At 40.6% G+C, this 23,025-nt stretch overlaps 1 protein-coding gene across 5 annotated transcripts in view; it reads right to left on the reverse strand.

The window, feature by feature from the left end:
- Nucleotides 1-23,025, reverse strand: part of LOC109913611 (fibroblast growth factor receptor substrate 2-like) — a 123,643-nt gene that overhangs the window by 74,661 nt on the left and 25,957 nt on the right. For 3 of the 5 annotated variants that reach the window (XR_007264727.1, XM_020513148.2, XM_020513149.2), the window contains exon 1: nt 16,375-16,560. The exons of 1 other annotated variant lie outside the window; for it this stretch is intronic. The gene's annotated coding sequence lies outside the window, so the exon portion shown is untranslated. Of the gene's footprint in view, nt 1-16,374; nt 16,561-17,355; nt 17,449-23,025 lie in introns of those variants that run through there. One more of the 5 variants, XM_048611913.1, reaches the window with a different exon arrangement.

The following is a 23,025-nucleotide window of genomic DNA, read 5'->3' on the forward strand; positions in this document are numbered from 1 at the left end:
TAAATTCCTAAAGTGCCACGGTTTAAGTTCACAAACTCCGGATTATAAATTTAGGTTGCTAGATTGCTAATCCAGCAACATAGCTAGTTTACTTTGAACTCAATTCTCGAGTGAACACTGTTCAGATTTAATGTTGAACCAAGTTTGACAGTGTGAAATATGCCAAAACTTCAATCAAAATAGACATTCTTCATCTGTCAGACCGAGACATGGGGAGAAGTGAAAGTCATTGGAAGAGTGACTGGTCTAAACATGTAATCTGACATAATACAGGAAATCGGTTGCACCAGTTTTATAACAAACTGCTCCAAGATAGGCTCACTATTTGAAAAAAGAGAAGTTCACAGATTGTTTTTAATTTTCATTATTGTATTGGTGGATCAGTGGCTTTCAATATAGGTCACTGCCTTTCAGTTTGGGGTTTGATTTTGACTGTACCACTGTCCAGTAACTCATTGCACATTCCTGGATACTAATTACTCTGGTGTAGTGCACTATTTCCAAAGAACCTTTGGTGGGAAAACAAACCTCACAGAAATGTAACCTGACATAAACATTTCTTGTGGCAAGAGTCTCAAAATATCCTCCTGCAAATAATTTCATCAGTTATAATTACTTAGCTTTAGCCACAATGGACACTTCTTGAAGATCAATTAAGGCCGATGACTTATATTTTCCATTAAACAATAGCTAATATTATCAAATATAAATCTCGAAAACAAATGTACTGCGCTCCTTCAATTGATTCAAGGATGACTGAAGAAAGCAAGCTTCCAAAGTCGCATTAATACTTATCACAAAGTGGGTATTTACCCAAGAATATAGACACTCGGATCACAATGTTGGAAACCAGTGATTGCCATTTGACCTTTATATTTACCTATGCAATGTGGCTGATTGTGACCATTCCAAGGGTTGTTTCATTGCAATGAATAACTTAGAAAGACAGACCAGTGGGCATTACCCACCTTCACACTTCAGTAATATGTTAATGAAAACTAAATCTTTCCCCAAATCTCATGTGTAACACCTTCAATACACGAATAAGGTAATAATGCACGTTTTAGCATGTTTAATTGGAATAGTAGAAATACCCAAGATGTGAATCTCTTTCACTTGTTTAAGAGTATCTCAAAGAAAAGCTAGTGGAATTAACTAAAGCTCCAAATTCTGGAAGGTCAAGGGGCTCCTCTGAAGTTGACCTTCAAACATCTGTTGATGGTTCTGTATGAAGCTATTCATCTTAGGCCAAACAAAATCACTCGGTCTCCAGCAAAAAAAAAGGTGGAAAGCAATAGCGAGTGAAAGGGGAAGGATCACAGGAACACAAACACAAGGTTGCAGCACAACGAAGATTATAAATCTCATGGGGTCATCCTTTGAGGCTCACAAGTACCCAAATTAAATTGACTAGCCTGTGATGGCTAGCTAGGGTAGAGCAGCAGCAGGTCAGTTCTATGACATTTGTCCAATCCCAGTTCCAATGTTAATGGAAGAAGTTGATCAAAATACCTTTATTCTGTTCAAACATTCAAAAACTCTAATCACTAATCCATTAATCAGGGGTCAAAAACTTTTAATCGCTTCCTGATATATTTCAGATCTGTCATCTTATTTTGTTCTCTACTTTGACAAAAAGAATTAGATAGCATTATGTACCTTCTGCTTGCAAATACATACAACCCTATTGATGTTTATTAATCACTTCAAGGAATCCCTTTACCTTCAAGCAAAGGAACAATGTTCAAATAATGGCTTTTTAAAAAGTTTAGAAGAAAAACTATTAATTGTTCAAATGTACACAGCTAAAATGAAAAAGGCTATTCCCAAAAATGTTTTGGAAATACTGTAGCCACAGCTTCTAATTATAAGCTTGCACCAAATTTTACTGTAACCCCCAATAGGGATTTGTGATCTAATAAAGCTTTAAGCTGACTGCAGGTATGATTTAGTATAGCTTTTAAAATCTGAATAGAAATATAGCAAAATAGAGGGGTTTTCAGAACACTGGGCCAAAGAGTCTGAAGATCTGTCACCAAAGGCAAAGCAGAGGGGAAGATGATGTAAGGAAGACACAAATTGAAGAATGGTGAAGGAAAGCAGTGAGCTGGCATGCAGAACGGGGGAGCAGAGGAATGTGTGAAGTTAAGGATTTCAAATCAATAATATGGGGGCAGGATCATTGACAAGGACAAAAATGGTGGTAGAGAAGGGGATTTATTGCAGGATAGGAGTCATTTCAACAAGACACAAGCTTCTCTCTCGATTTTAGTAGAACTCTAAGCCCAAACTCCGTGTATAACCCATTCATAGGAAGAGAGTCTGTTCTAACAGGCAGTTGATAAAACAAGCTTCATTATTGTGAGATTTACTCCACTGCCAGACCTGCTGAGCTTTTCCATCAACTTTGTTATTTTACTCCACTGTGTTGTTTTAAAAAAATGCCAAAATTAAACATTACTTCATCTTTTCAAATTACTAACAAATCCAAATACTAATTTATTAATAATCTTGAGACGCAATCCACATATTTCTAATTGGGGATATTTTAATGCATAAATACTAATCTCAAAAATATGTTAATAAATCTCAAGAATTCCTCAGAGGGAATCCTTATCCCATCACTGAAAGCATTAATAATCAAAATGAAGCAATCAGCAAGGTCAAGGCTCATCTACAAAGATAGCTATTTAACCAAGATACCTGAGGGTTATCACTGCTAACTGTACACAAGTAACATTTAAGCATTTTAATCATCAGTCTCACTTCTAATGTACTTTTTTTTTAGAAAACGTTCAAAGGTACTGAATTTTTAATTCACAGTATCTACCTTTTTCTAAAAAAAAACTCATGAATGTTTAAATACCCAATATATCAGTAGTTTAATCCTTGAAATCACACTGTAAATATGTGCCTTAGGTCAAGAAACTAACACAGAGATCACCACTGTGATGCAGCAGCATAATAGTTCTTAATATATGCAGCAGAAGCAACATTAGCGCAGATGAAAATAGGATCTGTACAAGGCAGAGACAGGCCCGAATCTATTCTTTCATGCTGAAAATGTCAGTGGGACAATTTTCTGTCGTGGCATTTTAACCAAAACATTATGTTTTCAATCTCCCCTGTTGAATCACAGCCAGTCTTTTTGCCCCAGGTTTTCTATCCAGACTCGTAGGAAGGTAGAGATTTGAATTTCACAGTAAATTTATCATAAACACACATACATCATAATATTCATTCAATGTTTCTGAGGTTCCTTATTCTGTTAGTGGAACTGTGCAGTATTGCACTGCATTTGAAGAAAGAATGAATTACTTTGAAAAATTGAAAATGCTACATTAAATTTAATTTGGCCACCACCTGACTAAAGCTCACTGGACTGTTGATTTTCCACACCGGTTTTGCCTTCAAATATTTCCAGCAGCAAAAATAAGGCTAATGAAAAATTTATTTGGAGCATTTGACATGTAACACTTTAAATCAGAATATATTAAATACCCTGATTTAATCACAAACATGTAGTGCACAAAGTTCTTCAAAAATAAGCAGAAACTTGAAGGGATCAAAAACATTTATGAAAAAGGTCGTGCCATTTGCCAGACTAACCTTCCAAGATACACTGGACTAACAGACAGTACTGAATCAAGCACAAATTGGAATGCAGAATACTGTGGATACTGGAAATGCTCAACAAGTCTGAAAGGCCATTGACCTGAAACATGAAGTTCATTTCTTTCTCCACAAATGCTGCCAGATCTGAGTACTTTCAGAATTTTCTGTTTTTCTTACTGAATCTAGCATATCTATCAACGGTCTCACATTTTGTCTAGTGAAACAGGACGAGAATCCAAGTACCTAGTGCATTAACTGTGGGCATGCTCTAGCTACACAGCCATTTAATTGGCAAACTGCTGGCAAAAGTGATAACATCCATCAATTAAGGCAATCAGACTTTAGGATGGAGACTGGACTCACAGAAGTGTTATTGTTTAAGCTTAAGTGGGATTCTCCAGCAGAAGGAAATTTCAAAATGTAAAAAGCATACAATAATCAGACAAGCAACGCAAGAAATTGCTGCAAGTATATTAAAAAAAAATTATGTATTGTGGCACATTGATACTGTCCCTAGCTCTAGACAGGGGGCCTGGATTAATTTAGATTTTTTTTTAAACATGGCCTTACTCCAATGGGCATTATTCAATGAAGAGCAGAGAATTTCTTTAAGCGTGCTGGTTAGCACACCCCTCTCCCAGCACCAGCAAGAAGTAAAACTGACTACTGGTCATTTACATCATTTATTGTAACAGAGGTCATGAAGAAACAATGCATGGCAAATATAAAGTTAGAGCGTGAAACAGTTCACTGATTGGTGCACATGACAATTAAATCATCAATCAAAAAAGCTTTGTTTACGAGTGGTACAGGCATATCACAGCAACCAAAGGATGTACAGATCAAAAAGACTTAGAGGCATAGAGGTTACATTTCAGGTTACATTATTCGAGGCTACAGTCCATTCAACAGTCTGATAACAGCCAGAAAGAAGCTGTTCCTGAACCTGCTTGTGCGTGTGTTCAGTCTTCTATATCTTCTGCCTGATGGAAGAGGTTGTAGGAGATCATTACCAGGGTGCAGTGGATCTTTGATGATGTTGGCAGCCTTTCCACTGCAGCGAACCGTGTAAATAGAGTTACTGGATAAAAGGTTGGCTTCTCTGACTGTCCTCAGCAGAGCAGTTATCATATCAGGCCATTATGCAACTGGACAGTGTGCTTTCAATGGTGCATCTGTAGAAGTTGAAGGACCTTACGGAAATGCCAAATTTCCTGAGCTGTCTGAGGAAGAAGAGGCGTTGTTGTGCCTTCTTGACTGTCGCGTCTACGTGGGAAGTCCAGGACAGGTCATCAGTTATTGTCACTCCGAGAAACTTGATGCCCTTCACTCTCTCAACCTCTTTCGTTGATATAGGTAGGGGTGTATTCTCTTCCTTACTTTCTGACATCTATGATCAGTTCTTTCGTTTTGCCGACGTTGAGAGACAGATTATTTTACTGCACCACATCAAGCCCTCCATTTCCCATCTGTATTTTGACTTGTCATTGTTAGATATCCATTCCACTATGGTGGTGTCATCAGCGAACTTGTAGATGGCGTTTGTTCGGAATTTGGCAACACACAGTCATGGGTGTACAGGGAGTACAGTAGGGGGCTGAGGACATATTCTTAGGGGGCTCCAGTGTTGAGTATTATTCTGGAGGAGGTGCAGTTACCTATCCTCACTGATTACAGTCTATGGGTCAGAAAGCGGAGGATCCAGGTGCAGACGGCGGAACCAGAACCACACAATTTTGAAATCAGTCTGGTGGGGATAAAGATGTTGAAGGTGAAGCTGTAGTCAACGAGCAGGAGTCTGAGATAACAAGGCGTAGAGCTGGATGAACACAGCAGGCCGAACAGCATCATAGGAGCAGGAGTCTGACGTAGGTGTCTTTGCTGTCCAGATGTTCCAGGGATGAGTACAGGGCTAGGGATATGGCATCTTCTGTGGACCTGTTACATTGGTAGGCAAACTGTAGGGGATTCAGGCAGGTTGGAAGACTGCAGTTGACGTGGGCCATGACCAGCCTCTCAAAGCACTTCATCATTAATGAAGTCACAGCTATTGGGCGGTAGTCATTAGGCACACTGTGTTTTCTTGGGTACAGGGATGATGGTGGTCTTCTTGAAGTAGGTGGGGACTTCGGCTTGCAGGAGGGAGAGAGTGAAGATGTCCACACAGGATCTGAGTGCTCGGCTGGGGACACCATCCGGGCCCGTCGCTTTCCTTGGGTTGATTCTCATGAAGACTGACCTTACTTCTGAAGCGGTGACAGAGGGAACAGGTGTGTCTGGGGATGTAGGGGCAGGTGTCGCCATGCCAGTGGTATTATGTTCAAACCATGCATAGAAAGCATTGAGTGTGTCAGGAAGGGATGTGCTAAAAGGTGCTATATAAATGCAGGTTTATTCTTCAGTTACAAAATTTCAGAACCAGATAAATTGGGGTTTCACCTGCTGACCTGGTGTACATTAGAATTGTGGCTTGATTGCAAGTTTACTTCATTGGCTGTAAAGCTCTTCAAGATGATCGAAGGTCAGGAAATTCGGCTACATGAACAAGTCTTCCTTACATTAAATGTTACACAAGGTGTGCACTAAAACCAGGAAAGTTTGCAGATTTTGATTCTAGTCTGGACTGTTTCATCCAGTTGCAACACTACATGTTAAACTAACAGCTCAGTTGGCATGATCTTAACCACTACCCTGCAATCCTATTAAGGTTTTGTTTGCAACAAATTATTGCTGGCCAACACTACACCCTCCCCGACACTCGAATCACTAATAAACCCACTTCAACCTTGTACTTGAAGAATGGCCTGTTGAGGTGCTGGAAATATGGTGGAACCTTTGAAACTGTACTCAGAAAAGGAGCAAGGCAAAAATATATGGCAGATTATAGGAGAACAACGTAGTATTACAAAAATTGATGTCTTTTATGTGGTAGTTACTGACCTAATATTTAGTTGTTGAAACAGGATTACAAAAAGTAAAAGACAACAGTGTGGAGCTGGAGGAATGAAGCAGGTCAGGCAGCATCAGAGGAGCAAGAAAGTTGCCATTTTGGGTTGGGACCCTTCTTCAGAAACACAGAAATGTCAACTTTCGTCTTCCTCTGATGCTGCCTGCCTGCTGTGTTCCTCCACCTCCACAATGTATTGTCTCTGACTCCAGCATCTGCAGTTCTTGCTATCTACAGAAAGTAAAATCCCCATTTGCAATGTTTGATGCCAGTGTATCTAGAGTTCCAGTTTGCCTCACCCAACAAAGCTCTTCACACAAAGGAAAGAATTTCGGACACAGGATATCAGAAACAAAAAATAGAAGTTACTGGAAAAACTCAGGTCTGGCAGCATCTGTGGGGAGACAGCAGAGTTAACATTTCAGGTCCAGCGATCCTTTGCTTTCTCTCCACAGATGCTGCCAGAGTTCTTTGTGTGCTCCTGCTGGCAAACATTTCCACAAGAGGGCCAGGATACCACACTTCTAAAAAGCAATTAAAAATACCCAGAGTTAATTTGAAAGAGTCCAGGACATACAAGGGATGCCTGAGCACTTTTTAAAATTGAGTTAAGACATGGCCTGTTGACAGTGCCCAACATTTGTTGTCCATCCTTAAATACCCTCAAGAAGGTGGTGGTAAGCCATTTTCTTGAAACTCTGCGACAAAGTTAGGAAGGGATTTCCAGGAGTTTAACACAATATCAGAAAAGGAATGATGATAATAAGTAAACTGATGGGATTAAAGGCAGGTAAGTTCCTGGTGCCTCACGGCCTGCACCCTAAGGTATTTAAGGAGGTGGCAGCAGTGAATAGTGGATGCATTAGTTACGATTTTCCAAAATCCAAGGAATTTTGGAATGGTACCAGCAGATGTGATACCCTTATTCAAAAAAGGAAATAAGCAAGGAGTGGGAAACTGCAGACTAGTTGGTTTGGCCTCTGTAGTGGGAAGTTGCTAGAGTCCATCACAAAGGAGGAGATAACTGAATACTTGGACAAACAAAGTTTATTTCTTTGCATTCTCTACACTCCATTTCTTTCTCCACAGTAAAAACTGATGGCAAGATTACTAAGTGAATATTTAACATCTCCAGGGGTTCAACACAAAGATGACCTCCTTGATCTTTAAAAGACCTCTCTGGTTGAAGTGCCTGTGCTTGGCACATATCCCTCCAAACATTTCCTATTCATAAACTTATCTAAATGTCTTTTAAAGGTTGCAACTGTACCCACATCCACCACTTTCTTAGGAAATTCATTCCACACATGAGCCACTCAAAAAAAAATTGCCCCCATGTCATTTTTAAAGTCTTTCTTCCTCACCTTACAAATATGTCCCCTAGTCTTGAAATACCCCACCCTAGGGAAAAGACACCTGCCATTCACCCTATCCATACCCCTTACTACTTTATAAACCTCTATAAGGTCACCTCGCAACCTCCTACATTCTAGTCAAAGAAGTCCCAGCCTATCCAGCCTCTCCTCATGACTCAAACCCTCCATTCCCAGCAACATCTGAATAAATCTCTTCTGGTACCTCTGTAACCAGCAAGGTGGATAATGGGGACCCAGTAGATGTGGACACCCAGAAGGCTTTTGACAAGGTGCTGCATAAAAGACCAATCCAGGTTAGATCCCAGGGGTTTAGAGGTAGAGTACTGGCTTGGACAGTGGATTGGCTGACTGACTAAAAGCAGAGGGTCAGGATAAATGGGTCCTTCTCTGGATGGCGAACTGTAACTGGTGGGGTGCCGCAGGGCTCAGTTCTTGGACTCAACTATTTAGAATATATATAGGTGATTTGCAAGCAGGGTCAGAGTGTAACATAGCAAAATAGGTAGGAAAGCAGCTGTGATGAGGAGATAAAGAGTTTACAGATGGATATTAGTAGGCTAGAAGAATGGGCCAGCATCTGGCAGATGGCGTTTAATGTGGATAAATGACAGGTTATCCATTTTGGCCAGAAAACTAAAAGGGAAAATTATTATATCAATGGTAAGCAGATTTTAAGTGCATCAGTGCAGAGGGATCTGGATGTCCTTGTGCATTAAATCATAAAAAGTGGATACGCAGGTGCAGCATATAATAAGAAAGGCAAATGGAATATTGGCATTTATTGCAAAAGGACTGGATTATAAAAGTAAAGAAGTGCTGTTACAATTATATAGTTGGTGCGACCACACCTAGAGTATTGTGTCCAGTTTTGGTCACACTGGAGGCAGTTCAGAGCAGGATCATCAGATTGATTCTAGAGATGAAAGGGCCGTCATACAAAGACCAGTCACTGGAGTTCAGAAGAATGAGGGAGGAATCTAGCTGAGGTATCAAAATGCTAAAGAGAATTGATAAAGGTGGATGTTGAACAGATGCACGACAGTCTAGAACCAGGGATCATAAATATATAGAGTGTAAGAGCAGGTAGGTTCAAGGCTGAGATGAGGAGAATCTACTTCTCTCGGAGGGTTGTCAATCTGTGGAACTCACTGAGCCACAGTGCAGCCAAGGCAGAATCAAATCAACATATTCGAGAACAAAATAGATACTTTTTGATGAAAAGCAGGAGAACTGGCTATGGGGAACAGACAGGAAAGTGGAGTTGTGACTGCACGATAAGATCAGCCATGATCATGTTAAATGACAGATCGAGCTTGAAGGACTGAATCGCCTACTCCTGCTCCTAATTCCTATGTTCCTTTGTTCCACATTGCTGGATTGATCCCAGTGTTGTAGCCTCACTTGCCACAGCTAATTCTGAAACATTAGTTTTTAATGCTACAGCTGGAATACAGTTAAGGCCCCAATCGACTTTGCAGTTTGCAGGGCCTTCAGCTTTTTCTTAACATGATGTGGAGTGAATCAAATTGACTGAAGACTGGTACCTTTGATGCTTGAGCCCTCAGGAGGAGGTGGAATTTGACACCACAGTAAAAGTTACCCTCTTATACAATGCCTAAGCCAAGTGATGCAAGACAACATCTTGCAGAGACTGAAACTGCTTCTCAATCAAGTTGAGCTTGCATTATTTTGTCATAACTCTCTTTCCATTGTTAGAAAGCCACTAGCAACAGCAACATTGATGATTGAGTAGTGGAAACAGGCAACTTAAAGTCTGCAATTCTCAAATCTAATACAATCAGTACAAAGAAAAATGATGTACCAGCCTCCTGCTGAAAGACAATATCACAACCCAAGGTTTCAGCACAGACCAGAAGCTGTCAGTAGTGGATACAACACTTAATAGCACACTATCATATGGGTGACATGGTAGCACAGTGGTTAGCACTGCTACCTCACAGCATGAGGCAGCGGGTTCAATTCCAGTCTTGACTGACTGTCTGTGTGACTTTCCCATGTCTGTATGGGTTTCCTCCTGCACTCCAAAAATATGCAGGCTTGGTGGATTGGCCAGGATAAATTGCCCCATAGTATCCCGGGATGTGCAGGCTAGGTGGATTAGCCATGGTTAACATGGGGTTGCAGGATTACAAGGATAGGGTGGGATGCTCTTCAGAGGGTTGGTATAGACTCAATGGGTTGAATGGCCTCTATCAGCACTGTAGGGATTCTACAAGCTCTCTGTGTTAACAATGAGGCACGTCCAAGAATTTCCAAAGCAAGTGTAACCTTTGGCAAACTTCAAACATCCATCTGCGAACAAAGAAAAGCACGTGTACCTACCAAGCTGAACAACATCCTTACCTGTTCTGCTCTAGATACACGAGACTTGAGTGTGTTACAAACGACAACTTTCCCTGAACAGCCTTTGGAAACTTAAGAAGATCAGATGGCAGGACTAAATACTCAGCACCCAAGGTACTCATCCAAGCTGACGTCCCAAACAACTGCACTGTATTGACACAGTCACAACTAAATTGGTTTGGTCAGGTAGCCTAATTGCCATAATACTAGCTGACCAGAGTTAATCTTCTTAGTGAGCTCGAGTCTGGAGCGCACTCTCGTGGTGGTCAAAGGAAGTGCAAAGTCACAAGGTTTCACTTTGGGACTTTGATATCATCCCCCAACCCTGGAAACAAATGAAAAATGATGCGACTTCCTTCAGAAGTAAGCTCACTTCAGAGGCAGAGAAAGAAACTGCAAGCCAGCTGCAGTAACAGGTCATATCTGCAATAGGTCTTTCCAAGCACAGATTGGCCCTAGCTGGCAGCTGAGTGAGTACACACCTCAACAGACACAAAACAGCACAAATTATCACAAGTGTATTTGTCCAGAATAACTAGGGAGGAATCAGCAGCCAGAGTGGGTCAATCAAAAAAAGAAAGGGTTATATGCACATAGTCCATTGCATAACCTCAGGGCATAAATGGCATTGCTAATGTGATAAGGGAGATATTCAAAACAACGTCATCTGAATATATTTAAAACAGGAAGCCTAATAACCACAATCTAAATCTCTAATTTTCTGTACTGCACATAAATCAGATGCTTAAGCTACGTCTCAGTGTCACTACTTCCAATGTCTAGATGTGCCATGCTCCAGTTGTAGCTTTATGACTACCTTGTCCAGGCCCTGTAAGAATCCTGGGAATTCTCTTTGGTTTTATAAAAGGTTAGCTTTCATTTACTGACACTTCACTTTTTACCCCCAGAATCCACTTGTGATACACCCTGCCGCCTGAGTATTTAGTTTATATTTTTACTGTTTATCTTCCTTCCTTGATCTTGTAACTTCAATTCTGGTCGCTTTCCTGTAGGAAGGATGTTGTTAAACTTGAGACAGTGCAGAATAGATTTACAAGGATGTTGCCATTACTAGCGGGTTTGTTAAGGAGAGGCTGAATAGGCTGGGGCACTGTTCCCCCGGACCATCAGAGGCCGAGGGGCACATGATTTTATAAACCTCTAAAGGTCAACCCTCAGCCTCCAAGGGGCATCGAAAGGATGAATAGCCAAGGTTGCTTTCCTTGTAAGGGAGTCCAAAACTAGAGGGTATAGGATTAAGATAAGAGGGGAAAGATTTTAAAAGGACCTGAGGAGTGCCTTTTTCATGCAGAGCGCAGTGCATGTATGGAACGAGTTGCCAGAGAAAATGTAGTGGCGGTGGGTAAAATTACAACATTTAAAAGGCAACTGGATGGGAATATGAATAGGAGGAGTTCAAGGGAAGGGGACCAAATGCTGACAAACGGGACTAGGTCAGATCGGGATGGATGGGCAGCGCGGACAAGTTGGACCGAGGGGTCTGCTTCCGTGGCTGTAAGACTATGACTCTAACTTCTCCACAATAGTGCCATTTACTGCTCAACAATAACCCATAAAAATCTCCTTCCTTTTATTTGAACTTACACCTCAGCCAAACGGGACCAATTTCTGTCCAAATCTACAGTACACCTCTAAAAGTTACAATCACACCTCCAAAACTACGTTGACACAAGTCAAAACCAAAAAAAGGATTTTTAGTTAAATTAACACAAGACAACACGAGACAACTGCTTGTTTACTTATCAGTGATGCAGTCTAGTCAACCCCCGCACAATACAGAATGACCCAAGGGCTTGTAAAAAGTACATACCAGTCAAAAGACAGCATAGGACCGTAGTGATTAATCTCCAACCGAGCAGGTATCAGTTAACAACAGGTCACTATTCTTTTTGTATTATATAATAATTTCACTTACTGCACGAGCATGCAGTCACAATAGGAGATTTAAAGAAGAGTACAGATTAATACTATATACACCTACAAGTTAAAGTGATTCTGACATTTAATACGAGCATGTGCAGGGTGGCAACCTCATTAGAAACAAAGCTTTTAATGTTATACATTTCATGACTCTTAAGTACAGAGGAATAGGATGAGGTCATTCAGTTTCTTCAGTCTATTCTGCAATTTTACAAGATCAACTGATTTGAATTCAGTAACTGATTGTCCACTTTTGTTTCCCCCCCCCACTCCATTTTGATTTAGCTTCTTCCCCCTCTCCCTATCTCCCCTTCACTTTTCATGGTTTGCATTGCCCATAATGGGCTGTGTGTGAATATTTAATTGGTTATAAGGGTGATTACTGGTTAAAAGTGAAAAAAAAACTGAAAGTTCACTTATGTTTCAGGGCTCTTGTGGCACAGTGGTAATGTCCCTACCTCTGAGCCAGAAGGTTCAAGCCCCATGTGCTCCAGAGGTGTATCTCTGAACAGGTTGATATAGAAAATATCCATGGTGTTTCACATGGCCTTAACACCCTTTACCTAATTAAAACGACCTTGAATTTTCAACTGATCCATCACACTGGAAATGGTCTTTTCGGACAGAGAATTCCAAATTTCACCACTTTGTGATGTGAACAATGCTATTTGATTTCATTCCTAAATGAAATCAATTTTATAATCGTGCCCCTTTGTACTTAATTCTGCCACTAAATCACAGATTCTACTCCAGTGAATCCCTTTGACAAATTGAATGGATCACCTTTCAACTTTACAGACAATCCAGATCAGGTTTGCGCAACTTTCCCCACAAAATGTAACCCTTTAAGCACTGTTGTCATTCTGGCAAGCTTCCAGTGTACTCCCATCAAGGCTGATATTTCTTTCCTAAAGTTCAGTATCAAAAACTTAACACTACACCAGATACAGTCTGGTCAAGGTTCTACACAAAATATCAACTCCTCGCTTTTATATTTCAAGCCCCTTGCAATAAAAAGAAACATTCCAGTTATCTTTTTGATTATTTATAAACAAGTATTAGCTTTCACTGATCTATGCACATTGATCCTTACATCCTTTTTGCATCTCTTATAACACCTGACTATTACCATTGAACAAATTTTCTGCTTTGTCTTTCTTGGATCCAAAGCGAACAATCTCACACGACCCCACACTGGACAATATCTGCAATGCAGACTTTCCCACTCACTCAAGCCCTTTGGAACAAGAAACTGGCAATCTACATAAAGTACTGGGCCTTCAAACCTAGTTTCATCCAAAACTGCAAGTAATCCTCTCTATGCCTTTATCTAGGCTTAGGTCTCATACTGGACGCATGGATAATGCCTCACACTTTTAAAAAACATTATCTTTCAAAGCCACATATATGTACACACATTAGTTCTGTATTTTGTTTTGGCAAACACAGCAACCAAATCCAGCATCTGCAGTTCCTACTTTCTCTGAACCAAATAACAGTCAAGTTCCACAGTGAGCAGCCAGATAATTGGCCACATAACCTATTAATCTGGTGCAGCTTGAAAGATGAACATTAACCAAGACACCCAGAACACTTCACTCTTCTTCCCAAGTGTCATTGGATCTTTAACATCCACCTGAACAGAATTAATGCCTAAACCAAAAGCATACTTCTCTAACAATGCAGCATTCCATCAATACCTAATTTAAATGTCAGGGCATGTAATAAACCACATTGCCATTTTCTATGATCAGCACTGCATTTCTGAATCTTCACCATCCTAATTCTATTGATTACTTGTTAAGTGAACACATGCAAGCAAGATTATATTGTTGAAAATATAACATCTTAAATCTAGGGATTTGTCAAGAATGCTCTGCAACCTTGTCCCTTGAATTATTCCTCACTGATTCAAAGCTCAAAAAAAAATTTATAATATCCACCGAAGAGAGGCCAGTTGCTGAAGTTTTCACCCTGCATTCATTAGGACAAGAGCAAGAATGCCAAACTTCAAATAATCACAATAATTTATACTGATGAAAAGGTGCTGACTGAGTGCAAGAAAAAATTCTTTGGCAACACGTTTTGCATTACAGCAATATTCAAGTTGTGACTAAGCAACTGTTTGTAATACCTTTTCATATACCTGTCTAAAATTAAAATCAGAAAAATCTTATCATATTTAAGAAATTTGAAAGCAAATGATTTTATAATCTGTATAAAGACAGTAGAGTGAATACAAAAGCAGAACAGAAAACAATATAATCAAAAGCAAAGACCTCCACTTGAAATTGAAACTGAATAATAACATTTGCTAATTACAGTGAAGGGCAAAATACATTTGCCCTGGTCTTACAAAGGGCAAACAGGTCACATATTGCAGACCTACATTCTGTTTTCCAACAGAATTTCTTCAGGCATGGATTCTTCGGCGAGGCTGCTATCCCCAATGGAGGATATGACAGATTGTGGAGGCATAACTGTTGAACTTGATCTGATATTTATCATTGGTTAGCACACAATGAAACTAGATTAATTTAGGCTATCTGGTTGGCATAGATAAGTTGGACTGAAGGATCTGTTTCCATGTTGTACAGCTCTATGACTCTCTCTTTAATCCAGGAGTAGAAGCTGATTGCAACAACTATTGCCCCAGCTAACTCAGCGTATACAACAAAATTCAATCCTAGATCTTCTGGCCTCTGCAGTAGTTCAGCTTTCTCTCTTAAAATGTTGAAATTTGAACCAGGATAAGACTACCATCAGACAATGCACTCCATTATAGATACTAATCATACATTAGTTGATAGAAAAACTTTACTGCTTTTAATGATAGTTGTTTGGCTCTGAGCAAATTCCTCCGAAATACCTACTTTTCTGCTACCCATCCCTAGGTGCTCAAGAATAAAACATCATGCAGTTATTATTAAACATACCTCTTTAAAAAATAAATAAATTATGGAGCAAGTCAGGATTCTACTTTCAACTTCCTACTGATGATCAAATCACATTTATTTTTATAACACAAGAAAAACAAAATGCAATGAGTATTCAATAGCAAAATATATTGTTGACATTTGAATAGTGACAAAGCTATCCCATACAATATGACAATATACAGTGGTTGCAGAGTCCAACATGTAATAATCAGGCAGTACGTTACAAGATATCAAGTTGTCGACATTTTCTCAACATCTGCCCACGTAATTAAACCACATTTAAACACAACATATATTAGGCAAATAAGGTAAATACTAAATACAGTCACACTAAACACTGTGCATCATGCGGCCAATATTTATCTCTCTCTCAACATGAGGAGATTATCTGGTCATTGTCAATTGCCATCTGTGGGAGCTTGTTGTGTGCAAACAATTCATCTCCCACATTACAACAGTAACGGAACCTCAAAAATAAGTAGTTAATGCTTTACAGCATCCAGAGTACACAAAAAAAGATGATAAACATGAGCCTTCACAGACAAATTCATGCTGTAAACACCTACTCACATTGCAACCAGATATACAGAGTACAAACCACCAGTCAGCAAAAGCACAAATCAGCAAAATATGAAAATGTGTACCAGTCCTGATCAGCGCAAGAAAAGCTTCAACTTCATGGTTCCTTTTAGCAATGTTGAAGAGCGATTTGATAGACATGAATAATTTTATGTGGTGGTATAATCGCAGTGGAAAGTGAGATCAGGGGAACACACATTGAAAACTCTGTACCCCTACACTGGAAACACCACACAGTCGATTTAAATCGTAAACAGAAATGCAGTCAAACTTGTCAAGCCTGTGGCTTGGGTAATATTTTTTTTTGGGGGGGGATATAAAACACAAGGAGTGAGAACATTTATGGGGAGTGGAAGGGGTCTGTTGCTGGGGCATAGATTGGGAGAGCTGGCTGACCCCGGGGACAGGGATATGAATTCTCCCGGTCAGACAGGGGCCTGTCCCTGGCGGAGGGGAGCCATTGCTCCCTGTCCAATTACATTTTCTTTTCCAAAAAAAAAGGAGCATTTTATTTTTCTTTTCCGACGCCGCTAAAGACAGACGGGGGGGGGGGGGGGGGGGGGAGTGAACCCGCGGGCCCCCGGGGACCGTCCGATGCACCGCCGCTACTTACACCGACACCGCGAGGGCCCCTCTCCCGCCGCTCCTACAGTGGCCGGCTCCTGGTTCATAGTCTCCCGGTCCGCGGCGGTGTGAGAGAGCCGGCGGCCGCCTCAGGCTGCAGCCTCCGCCCGCTCCCTCACAGGCCTCAACTGACATCTCCCGCAGGAGGCCAAAGGGCAGCCTCGCTACCAAAGAGACTCAACGTGCGCCAAGATGGGGGGCGGCGGCGGTGGTGGAGGAGGAGGAGGAGGAAAAGTCCCTTCGTCAGCCTGCACCCGCCTCGGTCATCCACCAGGGACACTAGGTCTTCCAACCTTCCCTCAACTCTGCTGGTTTGTGATTTTTAATCCTCCCCTTTGTGCAATACCATGCAGCAAAAAAATTACTCAACTTCCCTTTATGGTTATTTTTCCCCCAAAATCAAAAACCCCTTTGCTATATGATGCAGCTAAAATAGCTGCTCAATGCCTCTTTTTGCTTTTTTTAAAATAAAATTCCTTGTGCAATTCTGTACGAAAATACTGCTCAATTCCCCCTTTTGGTTTTTTTTATATTAAAATCCCTGTTTCAATACTGTATAGCAACAAAAAGCTGCACAACTCCCCTTTTCTAAAAGAAATCCCCTTTGCAAAACTGTACAGCAATAAAATCACTTGCTTCTACAAATATTGACATTTAGACAACTTTTGTTTTTTTTCTCAAAAAAAAACAGACGCCTAACTCTCCTTCCCACGTGAAATATTGACATTTCGATTACTTTTGATTTTAAAACCAGATGTGGCTGCCTTTATTCCCAAACGTGAACCCCGTACAAGTACTTTTCAGCAAACCATCTGGGCTTCCCTTTAATCTTCGTGTCCCCTCATCCAAGTTAGTTGTCAGACTGATTTCAAAACGCCACATGATTCCTCTCTTTATTTTACCCTTACCTAAAGACAGCCCCAATATATAACAATTTTATAATACTATTCAGAAAGAGAAAATAACTTACATTTAGATAGCACTTTTCAAATTGCATTACTGCTATGATGTTTTAATATAGAAAATGTGGCAGCTGGCTTGCACACAGCAAAGACCAACAAACGGCAACGTTAGAAGGTTCATAAATATTTACCAGGATGTTGCCGGGAATGGTGGGTTTGAGTTCTAAAATAGACTGGGACTTTTTTTCACTGGAGTGTAGGAAGTTGAGGGGTGACCTTATAGAGGTTTTTAAAATTATGAGGGGCATAAATCTGGTGAATGGTAAAGATTTTTTCCCTAAGGTGGCAGAGTTCAAAACTAAGGAGCATATTTTTAAGGTGAGAGGAGAAAAATTTAAAAGGGGCACGAGGTGCAACTTTTCTACTCGGAGAGTGATTAGTTTGTGTAATGAACTAACAGAAGAAGTGGCGTTTGCAGTTACAGTTACAACATTCAAAAGACATTTGGGTGAGTCCATGAATAGGAAAGGTTTGAAGAAATGCAGGCAGGTGGAACTAGTTTAATTTAAATAACATAGTCAACATGGACTAGTTGGACCAAATGGTCTGTTTCCATGCTGTGTGATTCTATGACTATGAATCTACAATCATGGCAATGTTTTGAGGCATTTTCAGTCAGCCTGTTCAGAGATGCAATGACACACCTCTGCAGGCGGTGGCACTAGAACCCAGACTTTCTGGCCCAGAGGTAACGACTGCACTGCAAGAGCCATGTGACAATGGTTTTATGATGTTAGTTGAGGGATAAGTATTGGTCAGGACCCTCTGGAAACATGGATAACTCCTTCCATGGATTGCACTGCAAACAGCAAAGATAAAATTTGGCCCACTTCTCATCATACTTTATATGTTCATTTGTTTAAGTTCCTTTCTTGATAGCTGTAAGTGACCCATGTTCTGCACCAAAAGACCACCTGTTTGTCTGTCACCATCAGCCCAAAGTAGCAAAATTTGCTAACCGTTTCCAGCTGTGTGCTATTTATTGCAATCAGTGGCAGAGATGTGATGCTATGCCCCATAGCCACAGTTTGCTTCACATTTATGGTAAGGGAGAATAATTTACAGGTGTGGGAGAAATGAGTCTTTATAGCTGAGTTTTCACATTGATGACAAGCATAATATCATCAGTGTAGACAGATGCAAAGTGATCATTTAGCATCTCAGTCATGCCCTCTGTCTCCATGCACAAATCCTCTTTTTGATCCCTAATCATCCCTACCCTCCTTTTGCTATCCTTTCATTATTTTCAATGCCTGTAGAAGTCTTCTGATTCCTTTCTTATGTTTATGTTTCTTAAACGCTTTCTCTTCTTCATTTGAATATTTTAGTGGCTCTCACTTGTAAAGGGAAGGTAAAGTCACCATAGTCCCAGAGGACCATACGGCTGCTCTCTCATTAGAGAGAAAAGACTGTTGATGGCTTAACCTGGGGGTCACCACACGTCAGGTAAGGGGAAGAGTTTGGGAAGCAGAGACCTTCACGGTTACCTCAGCCAGTGCAGAAATTACATCCATGCTGCTGATGTTGCTCTGCATTGCAAACCAGCCATCTAGCCAATGAGCTAGCCAACACCCAGTCTCACGTGTGCTATCAACCTGACAACTCGTATGCATCTTTTCTCTATTTCATCTTTGCTTCTATTTCTTCCATCAACCAGCGAGTCCTGGCTTTGTTTGCTCCATCTTTCCTCCAGATAGGAAGGTATTTCAACTGTACTCAAATGATATGTCCCCTAAAAGTAGCTCCTGTTCCATTACAGTTTTGCTTGCAAATACTTATAGGGTGTGTTTCCAGAGAGGGGAGTAGTGAGCAGAATCAGCAAATGAAAAAGATCCCAGAGAGTTCATAAGAGCAGCAAAGGAGGCAGCATCAACAACAGATTCCAAGTTCCAAAGCATTGGCAGGAGTTTTAGTGATTTTTGTCTCCAATTTACCTGGGACAGATCGATTCTCATTCCAAGGTAATTTTTTCCTCTCCCAGTTAATTGATTCTAATGCTGAATTGCCCCTTGTCTTCTCCTTAGCTGACTCCTTTTTGCATGTGTACCTCAGATACCGAAGCAGTCCATGCCCAAGTGCAGCAGGGCCTAGACAATATCCAGACTTGGGCTGAAGAGTACACATCACACAAACACCATTTCCAACAAGAGAAAATCCTACCATTGTCCCTTGACATTCAATGGTATTACCATCATTGAATTCCCCACTATCAACATCCTGGGGGGTCACCATGAACCAGAAATTGAACTGAACTTGCCATTTAAATACAGTGGCTACAAGAACAAGTCAGTGGCCAGGAATCTTGCAGTGAGTGACTCGCATTCTGACTCCCCAAGCCTGTCCACCATCCACAAGGCACAAGTCAGGAGTGTAATAAAATACTCTCCACTTGCCTGAATGGTTCAGCTCCAACAGAAGACTTACCAGGATGTTGCCAGGAATGGAGGGTTTGAGTTATAAAAATAGGCTGGAACTTTTCTCACTGGAGCGTAGGTGTTTGACACTCAGCAAAAGTTTATCCCAGAGGAAGAGAGGTCTAAGAGAGGTATAAACAACCATGACTGACCAAGGGAGGGAAGGAGAGTATTAAGTTGAAAGAAAAATCATATAAGGAGGCAAAAGGCAGTGATAGCCCCATAGACTGGGATAAATTCAGAATCCTGCAAAGGTGGACTAAAAGGGTAATGAGCACAGAGAAAATAAACTATGAGGGCAAACTAATGAGGAATATAATATGTGATAATAAGAGCATCTTTGCATATCTAAAAAAGGAAGAGAGAGGTCAAAGTGGACCCTTTGAAAATGAATTTGTGGAGATGGTATTGGGGAACAAGGAAATGGCAGAAAAGTTAAACAGATATTTTGCCTTTATGGTGGAAGATACTTTGAACATCCCATTATTACTAAAGAGTACAGGGGAAGAGTTAAGTACCATTACCATCAATAAAGAAGTAGTATTAGACAAACTAATGGGGCTAAAGGCAAATAAGTTCCTTGACCTTGATGGCTTGCATATTAGGATCCTGAAAGAGATAGCTACAGAGATAGTGGATGTGTTGGTTATAATTTTCCAAAAATTATTAGATTCTGGAGAAGTACCGGAGAAAAACTGTTAATGTGACACACCTGTTCAAAGGGAGGGAGGCAAATATCAGGTAAATATAAGCAGATTAGCCTAACATCTATTGTTGGAAAAGGGTTGGAATCAATTATTAAGGAAGTAATAGCAGAACATTTGGAAAATTATAATCTAATCAAACAGAGTCAGCATGGCTTCATGAAAAGGAAATAGTGTCTGACTAATTTATTTGAGGATTTTGAAGAAGTCTCAACCAGAGGGATAGAGAAGAACCTGTAGATGTGTTATATTTGGGCTTCCAGAAGGTACCTCACAAATGGTTGAGTCATAAGATAAGAGCCCATGGTATTGGAAGGAGTATATTGACATGGAAAGAAAATTGGCTTATGGCAGGAAAATGCGAGTGGGGATAAGGGGTTCTTTTTCAGGTTGGTGACCGATGGGGTTCCTGAGGGATCAGTGCTGGGACCACGACTGTTTGCAATGGAAGAAGGAAGTAAATGTACTTTAGCCAAATTCGCGAGCAAAAATAGATGGAAAGGCAAGTTGTGGGAGGGATATGAACAGTTTACAGAGAGAAGTTGATAGGTTAAGTAAGTGGGCAAAAAGTCGGCAAATGGACTGTAATGTGGGAAAATGCAAAATTGTTCATTTTGGAAGGGAGAACAAAAGAACAGAGAATTATATAACTGGAGAGAAACTGCAGAAGGCTGCAACAAGATAGACATTGGAGTACTTTTGCATGAAACACAGAAAGCTGGCACATAGGTACAGCAGGTAATCAGGAAGGCTAATGGAACGTTGGCCCTTATTTTAATGGGGTTGGAGTGTAAGAGTAGCGAAGTCTTACTGCAACTGTACAAGGAGCTGGTGAGACCACATCTGGAGTACTGTGAGCAGTTTTGGTCCCCTTCTTTAAGGAAAGATATTATTTCATTGGAGGCAGTTCAGAGAAGGTCCGCTAGAATGATCCCCTGTATGGAGGGTTTGTGTTATAAGCAAGGATTAAACATGTTGGGACTCTAGTCATTAGACATTAGAAAATGAGAGGTGTTCTCATTGAAACATATAGGATTCTTAAGGGGCTCAACAGGGTCAATGCTAAAAGGATGTTTCCCCTCATGGCAGAGTCTAGGACCAGAGGATGTAGTCTCGGAATAGATTGTGCCAAATTAAGACTGAGATGAGAAGGAATTCCTTTACTCAAAGGTGTGAGTCATTTTTTTGGAAATCCTTGCTATAGAGAGCTGTGGGGACAGAGTACTTGCATTGCATTTTGTTAATAGTACAATATTTAAGGCTGAGATAGATAAATTCTTGATTACTAAGGAATTCAACAGTTATGGGGAAAGGGCAGGAACTGGAAGTGAGCAATCTCAGATCAACCATGATCCCACTGAATATCAGAGCAGGCTCGAGGGGTCGAACAGCCCACTCCTGTTCCTATTTCTTATGGTCTGTGGACATCCTCTCTCTCCAACACTGTAATATTCTCCTTGATCTTCAACACTACAATATTCTCCGTCATTATCTCATATCAGAAAATCACAAGCAGACTGATAATTTAGCTACATTATTTTCTTTCCTTGAAAACCACAAGTGCGGGCCAAGAATCTACATGCAGCAATCTCCAAGGTTGAAAAGAGAGGGAGGGAAAATAGAGGAAAACAAGGAGTCGCTGTTAGAGGTTTTTTTGTTTAGTAATTGTAATTGGTCAGAACATAGATGAAGGCAAGAAGTTCTGATGTTCTGCAGTCCTATGTAAGGAAAGAAGAGGATTCAATGGACCTTTATTATGAAACAATAATAAAAAAGAGCTTAAAAAATTAATGAGAGGAATATTCAAGGACCAATCTTGTAAATGTTGTAAATCTTAAGATATTGGCAAACCAGATACCATTAGAATTACAAATATGCGCAGCAATATCAACAATTTGCATAACACTTTTTCATTTTTGTTTACTACTTCACAGGATGTTTCACTGGCTGAGCCAGCATTTATTGCCCATCCCTAACAGTCCTTAAAAGTGAGCTGTTTTCTTGCACCGCTGCCAATCCATGGATTGTGGGTGCCTCCACAATTCTGTCAGGAAGTGAGGTCCACAATTTTGAAGTGGGGTCCACAATTTTGACCGAGCAACAGTGAAGGCACAGCGATATATTTCCAAGTCAGGAATGGTGTGTGGCTTGGAGGTGAACCTGCAGGTGGTGATGTTTCCATGCACCTGCTGCACTCATCTTTCTAGAGTGGAGGTTATGGGTTTGAAAGATGCTTTCTACAGGACCCTTGCTGAGCGACTGCATTGCATTTTGTACATACTACACATTGCTGCCATTTATTATAGTGAAATGTCCCAAGGTGCTTTGCAAAAGTGCAAACAGACAAATAATAACTCCAGTCAAAGAAGCAGGCATTGGAATAGAAGCTTCATCAAAAAGGTAAGTTTTTTTACATAGCCTTTTAAAGAATTAAGCAGGGCTGGAAGTGTTAGAGCAAAGATAACAAGGTGTAGAGCTGGATGAACACAGCAGGCCAAGCAGCATGAGAGGAGCAGGAAAGCTGACGTTTCGGGTCTGGACCCTTCTTCAGACCCTTTTT

Source organism: Rhincodon typus, chromosome 25 (genome assembly GCF_021869965.1).
Source record: "Rhincodon typus isolate 14 chromosome 25, sRhiTyp1.1, whole genome shotgun sequence".
Classification (NCBI taxonomy): domain Eukaryota; kingdom Metazoa; phylum Chordata; class Chondrichthyes; order Orectolobiformes; family Rhincodontidae; genus Rhincodon; species Rhincodon typus.